The 9,032-nt window shown below is 40.2% G+C and overlaps 1 long non-coding RNA gene across 1 annotated transcript; it reads right to left on the minus strand.

Annotated features, from left to right (window-relative positions):
* Window positions 1-7,533: 7,533 nt before the first annotated feature.
* On the minus strand, window positions 7,534-8,380 carry LOC306994286. The gene is made up of 3 exons (XR_013796657.1): window positions 8,266-8,380; window positions 7,851-7,947; window positions 7,534-7,669 (listed from the first exon to the last, which is right to left on the minus strand). It is a non-coding gene; the product is annotated as an uncharacterized lncRNA (long non-coding RNA).
* Window positions 8,381-9,032: the final 652 nt, after the last annotated feature.

Consider the following 9,032-nt stretch of genomic DNA (forward strand, 5'->3'; position numbering starts at 1 on the left):
GACGCGCGCACAAATCTAGACGCGAGTTCTCTTTCGTGTCTTGCTCTTGAATGTTTACATTGGCAAAACATAAATGAGTTTAGTTTAAACACCGATGGTAATGAAGCATATATAAGTGCTGCAATTATAAATAAAATAGTGGACCAGTATCAAAAGATCTTAGTTTGGCTCAGGAAAGAAAAGGTAGAGTTCAATGATTCACAGAGTCACGGCTGCAGTGCAATCAGGGTGACCACCTCCGGTCAGACAAAATGTGGGACAAGTAGCATGGTAAAGTGGGACAATGTGGGACAGACGTAATAACTTTAAACGTAAGATCTAATTTACCAAGAAACATTTTTAAACCCACCGACTAAAAGATTAAGACACTACCTGACCCAAAATATCACCCAAAGTTTCTACAGCTTAAGGCATAGGCCTAGCCCTATAAAAGACAAAACACTAATTTTGCAACATCTCGTCTTTATTGGGACTATCAAATTAGTCAACTGTCCAAAGGACAGACATTACGAAACTAAAAAAAAAATGCTCTGAGTGAATCAAATTCACCTTAAAATACAAGACACAAAATAAAACATTAGGCCTAGCCTATTTAAGTTCAACAAAATATAAGGCCTAGCCTATACAGTGCAAAATATTTAGGGCTTGCCTATAGAAAGTTTAACTTTTTCAGTGCAAATAAGGTAAACCAAAATCTTTTTTGATAAGAATGGCTATATGGGATAAAAAAAAAAAGTACAAAATTCTCCCATCAAGCAGACACATATTTTGCCTGTGTGTCAACACAATCCAGACGGTAGCAGGCCAACAACATTCCCCAGCACCATGGATAGCACTTTTCTGAAACACATAGGTTGCAGCAAACCAACCAAATAAAAACCAACATAGGTGTAGCAAGAGGACCACAAATATAAATGTTATACAACGAATGTTCATTTTACCTTAATTGTTCTTCTTGAATTTATACTTTTTGTCTGTCCGTACTGCATCCAGGAGAGTTTTCTCTTTCAATGCATAGCTGTAGAACTCTGTGCAGCTATATCCAAAGTTGCTCTTGACTTGAATCTCACTCTTGATAAGATCCACGAGCACCGGTTTCGTTGGTCAGTCCATGCTGCAGTCATCAGTGAAAACACTCTTTCCACATGTGCATTTGTCACAGGGATGCTAAAGAGAAAGGATCCAAGTACAGTCAAATTTGGTGTGTTTGTGCCTTGGAGAAAAGTTGACCATTTCTCCACAACAGGAACTGTTCTCTTTACAACCTCCTGCTGGCGTGGCAAAATCACACAGTATTCTTCATAGACCTCATCCATGTTTAGTTTATCTCTCATCTGGAGGATCTCCACCACATCACAGAGATGAGAGAATGTGAATTCACTCTTAAGTCCTAACAATGCCACATGCTTGTGAAAGTTGCTGTCTGAGAAATCATACCATTTCTCAAGGTAGCTGAGTGAACTGCTGTAGAAATGAGAGAAGTCCTGCTTGATTGCTGTTGCTTCACAGTCTGGAAACTTTTGGAGAAGTGCACTGGTTTCAACTCCAAAAAAGGAGTCTGCCTGCCGCTGCTGGAGCTTTCTCTGAAGAGTGGAGAGAATGCCACATAACTCACAGACAGTTATACTGTCTCCCTCAACAGCAGTATAACATCATGGAATGTCTTCAGTGCATTATGGAGGAAGGAAAGATAGACCTGTAACTGAAGAGGGAGCCCATCACCGTGTTGATCCTTTTTAAAAAGCTTCCATAGCACCTTTGGACAGTGTTCCTCTCCTAATGACAGAAAGTAGGCCTTCACTGCAGGCCAGCTGACATGAAGCCTTGAGACAGCAGGCCATATACTTAGCCATCTTGTAGGTACATGCCTCAGTACAGCATGATAGTCTTGATCCACAAATTCAAACAATGATTTCAGTTCTTCAGTGCGCTTTGCAGATGATGAGAAGTGACTGTAAATCTTGTTAGTTGTACATTCAATGTCTATGTCTAGTTTGTCTCCAGCATATTTCGCACAATTATGCACGACATGAGCCATACAATTAGCCTTGATAATGCCAGCATTATCTGCCTTCAGCTTCTGATAAACAGATTTGAACTTTCCATAATCCACACTAGCGTTATCAGCTGTGTAAGCGGAGATCATCTCCAGTCTGAGGCCATTCTCTTTCAGTTTGTTAGTAATCTGGCGGTGGATTGATTCTGACGTCTCTGCGCTATCCTCGTAAAAATCAACAACTCTATTCTTTAACCCAAGCTCTGGGGTCCAGTATCTCACTGCCAGGGGGAAAAGCTTGGTGCTGCCGTGGTTAGAAGCATCTGACGCCACTGAAAAAAATGGTGTGTGCGTTCCACCCGCAAGCATAGGTGATGTCAGTTCTTGAATACATTTTTCCACTGAGACCGGAGCAAGGACATCTGTTACAATAGCTGTTGCTTTGGTGCGGCCACACGACATTTTCTTAGCTATTTCAGAATCTGGAAAAACTACTGGGGCTAACTTGTTACTGCAGTCGGTAGAGCGATATGAATGTGTGTGCTGTACGGCATGATAAATGCTCGTCACTTCTGCTGCCGAAACTTTGTCAGCCTGCAGGTCATTTGGTTTATTGAAAAACGATTGCACTGATTTACATGTTTCCTGATGATGTGCTTTTTTTCTGTGGTACTCACACGCACCATGTCGCTTCACGTCGTATTCTCCACCATGTCCCACAGAAAAACTGCTTTGGCATAAAATGCAAAAAGCTCTCTGCTTCGCCATTTACACGTCTTAACCAAGAGTATGTTGCGGTCCACTCGCTATTAAAAGTGCATCTTCTCTTTTTCGTGGCCACACTGGCCATGGCTGCTTAACCTGACTGAACTGCGCGCTCTCCAATTTGAGATTGTTGACAACGTTGAGGAGGCGTGCCGTGCACCAGTCAACAGTTTGATTGACGTACGACTATCGTACGAGCCTATCGACTACCGCTTGTATTGCTCTCCTCTGAACTATTGGACATAAGTTAACAGTACGCCTATGGACGTATCCGTGTATTTATTAGGCAGGGTCGAATGAAAAAGCGGGACAGATGCTCAATTTGCGTGAGGCAAAAGGGTAAAATTGCTGTACAGTACAACGTAAAGCGGGACAGGTGGCCACTCTAAGTGCAATTGTGAATTGTATTACATATAGGACAACAAGTATTTACAATATTTACACGTGCACATAGGAAGTATTCAGTCCAAAGTTATTAATGAGCATACAACAATCTCAGAATTCTCTCAATCATAAAAAGGTGCTTGAAGCCGCCGCGGTTCACAACACACAGCCTCGAGACAGACAGAGTCCATGATGGAACAGTTCATAAGATCAGTACCAATATGTAGATGTATAAAGTGTCAAAGGTGTGTGAACATGTCTCTGAGGGTGTGTGCGCAGGTGTAGCAAAGTTAGCAGCTGCAGCGCCTCCTACCACACCGGTAGATGCATGCACTCCAAAGCATCAGGTTTGGGCCTAGTGGCTCGCCATCAATGCACAGAACCGGGCCTGTACAAAACAGGACCAATTAATACATCGTTCCAAGCATCACAACTATAATCACCATAATCATAATATAATAGAGTCATCACATTATCATAATCATAATCTCAGTTCATTTGTTTCCTCATGTACATGATTCAATATAAATACTTGCATATAGCAATATAAATAACTTAACAATCAGCAAGAATACTCTTATAAATAGACAATATCGATAAATAGCTTCAAAATACATTTCAGAATCTAAGAGTAGTTGATAACTTCATAATTCAACAATATTAAGATTAATCATTGTGTTACTCATTTAAATAAGCACAAAATGTGTATATAGTCAGACTCCGTATGATTAAAGTACAGCCAGCGCCGGCTAACTGAACCATATACACATACAACACACTTTTAGCACCGTATAACAAACAGTGACAACTCACCAGTTCCCACATCATTGACTACGTTTACATGCAGCCAATAACCCGTTCAAAACCGGAATATTAGCAATAACCCGGTCGCGCACGGCCATGTAAACACCGGCAAAAACCCGGATATGCTCATAACCCGGTTTGTAAAAACAGGGATATTATACCTGGGGTACCCCTTTTCTAACCCGAATATTTGGTCTTGTAAACGCGTTTCGGCATATCCCCATCAAAATGTGTGTTCTGCGCATGTTCTATTCGCAAGGAATCTTGGTCTTTTGAGTAGAGACGGCGCATAAAAAAACCCCGCGTGCAGTATAGCGGAAGTAAACAAGTTAACATGGCGGGACGCAGCGCAGCACCACACTTTTGGAGCGAGGAGGAGACCAATTTCTTTATATGTGTGGTGAAGACCAATAATATAATGTCTTTTATTGACGGCAGAAAGTACAGAGATAGTGAGATTTATAAGAAGGTGACCGAAAAGTTACGCGAAGCAGGGTTTGTACGGACGCCAGACCAAATCAAGTACCGCTGGAAGACGCTGAAAAAGGCATACTTCAAGGCGAAGAAACAGAACGGTACAAGCGGGTCCGACCCGTCTTCTTTCCCCCAGTTCGACATAATGGATGAGATTTTGGGGAATAGGCCCATCACTTCTGCCGAAAACAGCGGGGTAGATGTCGGCTTTGAGGACGAACAAGAACAGTTACCTGACGACCAAGGTAGGTTAGCTCGCCTTATCTGAGCAAAATAGCTACGTAACTAAGGTCAATTGTTATAATAAATAGTAATGCTACTCATTAGTTCCACAACTGCTGCCCACCCATACACAAAAGAAATATATTTGAAATATATTTTCAGTATATATTTTGGAATATATGCAAATATTTGACATTGGCCCAATAAATATTTTTCACACTTAACATCATATATTTTTGTTATATTTCAGAATATATTTCAATGTATTTTTTTCTGTATGGGTCCCCAAAAGTGTCAAAATATATGTGGCATATATTCCAAATACATTGAAATATATTCTGAAATATAACAAAAATATATGATGTTAAGTGTGAAATATATAATTATTGGGCCAATTTCAAATAATAATAATAATAATAATATATTTATTTTGTATAGCGCCTTTAAAAGTAGCTTTCTCAAAGCGCTTTACAGACAAGCATAACAACAATTGAATAAACACAATGAAGATACAATAAAAAATAAAATAGAATAAAAAATAAATAAACACATAAAATCAAGTTCAGGTAAAAGCAATCCTAAAATAAAGAGTTTTAAGACGAGATTTAAAAGTCACTAGTGTATTTGCTTCCCTGATGTTGGCCGGGAGAGAATTCCAGAGCTTAGGAGCATAGACGGAAAATGCTCGGTCACCCCACGTATGTAGCCGTGTCTTCGGAACAACCAAAAGACCACTCTGTGAGGAGCGCAGATTGCGACGTGGTGTGTAGGGGATTAATAAGTTAGTCAAATACTGGGGTGCCAGATTGTGCAGAGATTTATAGGCCAGCAAAAGGATTTTAAAATCAATACGGTACCTAACAGGTAGCCAGTGCAGGGACTCCAAGACTGGGGTTATATGGTCCCTGGCCCTGACCCCAGATAGTACTCTAGCAGCTGAAATATTTGCATATATTCCAAAATATATACTGAAAATATATTTCAAATATATTTCTCTTGTGTATGGGTAACATGCACTGTCCCTGATAAATAAGTAAAATAAACGTCAAATTAATGTAAAGTTACGTCAGTGTAAGGCAGTGTCTATTGCTATTTTGCGGTCTCCTAATGATGATGGGTAAAAAGACATCTCTTGTTTTTTGTTCATTTTATACACATAGTATTTATGCTATTTTGACTGATGCAACGTTTGGCCGGACAGACGCAGCAAGCAACGTAACAAGTGGAAGTGGCTCACTAGATCTTGAAGGAGAGGATGATGATGGTGTGGATGATAACACAGGTAAGCGGTTAGCTTAATAGAAGTCACCAAACAATTGCCTTCCCTACTTTTCTAACATCAAGCTTTAACGTTTTGCTTGTTTTTGGTGTCTTTTTTGGCCAGATGCAGAGAATGGAGCATGTGGACCTCCTACACAGCCATCAAATCCCACTGCAGCTACTCCTGGTAGGATTTCTAAATAGTATTACTAAGGCATAACTGGTTAGAGCAGTATTATAACACTAAGTCAATCCTCTTCCTTGTGTAATGTCTACAAATAATCAGTATCTTTAATGGTCACTTTGATTATAGTGATTAAGAAGAGATATTATGTAGTATAGCTGATGGTGCAAGCTAAGGGCTGTCTTGTCTGTTTAGGTGGGTCAAGTCGCAGGTCCAGGCCCCGTGGAACTGCTTCACTTACTCAACAACAACAGTTCATGGAGAGAATGCAGCACGCACAGAACCAATGGAGTGAGCAGCAAAGGCAGTTGAGCCATGCCAGGGATGAAGCACTCATGTCTCAACTGATCGCAGAAACAACCCGTTCAACGAGTGTCTTAATAACCCAACTCCTCACAGGGTTAGGTGCCTTATTCCAGCGGCCAACTCCTCAACCTGTCTTTACTAATTCTCAGCCCCAGCCAATGTATCATCCATACAACAACCATTTTGACAATTATGGGCAACCCCCTGCTCCTCCACATCGTGTCCCCTACTCACAAACACCTCAGCCTGAACGTGATGACCACAACGATGGGGACCAAGGTCTTACAAGATTCTTCCAACTGTAGAAGACAAGTTAAAAATTGAGACCATTGTGTCAGTTTTGTTCTTTTATTACGAAGTATGTTCTTGAAAGTATTTTTGTAAAAGGTTTACACCTTTACAATTTTTATTTATTACAAAACATTTTCAGAGGCACTTTGTAACACACTTGCTCCATATGTTTAAAGCTACTACAAGTTGACTTATTTGAACCTCAGTTTTACCTCATTGTAAAAACAAAACAAACAAAGCTGTTACTTTATGTAATATGATTTATTTTGAATAACAAATGTTATATTAAAGTTACTTAAACTTGCATGTGCTGAACTTCTATTAGAAATTGTAAACAACTTTTAGATACCTCTTCTCTGTCTTTCATAAGTAGGGAGCAACAAACTCGAGCTGGTTTCACACTCCAGAGAGCAGATAAACATTTAAAGACCTTAGAAAAAAAACAATGCGATGCAAGTAACAAATCATTAGCTTAGATCCGCTTCTTTCCCATCACCCCCCATTCATCTTACTCTCTCGCGTTCTCCTCCTATAAGTGCCTACGGAGTGGGACATGTGCAGCAAGGTAATCGGCTAGTGCCCGTCTGATGGCTGTGGCTGCACTGTTATTGGCCCTATTGTCCTGTGACACAGGCTGTGGAAACTGCCTTCCTGCAGATGTTGCCTCCTCTGCCCATCTGGGATTCACATGCTCCTTCTCCATCTCACAAAAATTGTGCAGAGCACAACATGTTGCTACCATGTATGGCGTAAATGTGTAATGGAAATCACTGCGCTTCAACAGAACACGAAAACGAGATTTCAGTCGACCAAATGCTCTCAATACTTGTTCTAGCAGAACTCAAATACACATTGAAGGATTCCTCCTGTGGTGTCAGTCTTGGAGACTGCAGATAGCCCTTCATTAGCCAGGGCATCAGCCGGTAAGCAGGATCTCCCAGCACGAAGAAATCCACATCCTGCCCCTCGATCTGCACTGCTCTCTAAATGGGACATTGAGATATAAATATTAGTGTCCGAAATTATGTCATCACACATTTTTATTTTGTCGCAAGTATAAAATCTAAAACTCTGGTTTAATAACATTTATATAAAAATAATAACATACCTCTTACATTTAACAACCAAACAAGATTTCAAATGCTGTTTTCCTGCATTACCTACCTTTGGGAAGGAGTGGGCGTTCTGGAACAGATGGGACTGCCCGAGTGCATTGGCGTCATGCGCAGAACCAGGCATTTTGCAGCTCACACTCCAGAAGCTATGGAAAAATGATCACAGTGAATCAAAGTGTAATTGGGGCTGCTTGATTATGGCAAAAATGATAATCCCAATTCTTTCAAGTCCATAATGAGATCATAATTATTTGAACATGAAGCATGTGATATTTTTTTAAAACTTCTATTTTTCTTTTTAACAGTGGACCTCCTTGACCTCTAATTTCAAAAACTTTGTAAAACATTCAATAGATGCTAAGGAGTGGTTCTATAATAGCTTAGTGGAGTATGTCTGTCAACACTATACAAATTATTATCATCATAAACTTAAATATAAAAGCTGGGAATGGCAAAACACTTACCAGTATTTGTCATCACAGACTCCCTGGAGGATATAGGAGGGCCATCCCTTCCTACATTTAGCCTACTTTTAGAAAACTGCACTGAATTGAAGTACCTATGATTTGAGGAATGGAGTGGGTCCGTTCAAATCTTTCTGCGATGGCACATGCCTCCTCCAAAGTGGGGACTCTAATAAGTGTTTTGATGACAGAGTCGACCATTCCGTGGCAAAATACATACACCATCTTCTTCACGGTGCTCTTGTGCACTCCGAATTGGTTTGCGATCACACGATACTCTGCGCAGCTTGCTAGTTTGTATAGCACCATGGCAACACGCATCCCTGTAGGCACTGGTGTGCGAATGGTTACTTCACAGGGCTCCATCACTCTCTCCATCATACAGCAAAGTTTAACCCCCTGGGGTCGGCAATCACGCCGGCGTGATTTGGGCGATTTTTTTTACATAGCAGCTAAATAAACTTAAAATACTCCGTCAAATATGGTCATACAGACTTAATAAATATGAAAAAATAATCTGTGAGATGTCTACTTTTGTATGTGTCCACTTACAATCAAAACAAAACGTTGTGCTTTTGTAAAATAAAGAAATTAAACAGGGTGTGCTTTCTGCCTCTCCGTCTCGTGAACTTTTTTTTTTCTTGAGCACGTCTCTAAACAAACAAAACTCAGCGAATACTTGTCACACATTTGTGAGCTCTATATATTTATAAACATTTAAGTGTGTAGTTTTAAATTATCTGATTCAAAACGAAAACAAATATTCT

This window comes from Phoxinus phoxinus, assembly GCF_949152265.1.
Source record: "Phoxinus phoxinus genome assembly, contig: scaffold_55, whole genome shotgun sequence".
Classification (NCBI taxonomy): Eukaryota; Metazoa; Chordata; class Actinopteri; order Cypriniformes; family Leuciscidae; genus Phoxinus; species Phoxinus phoxinus.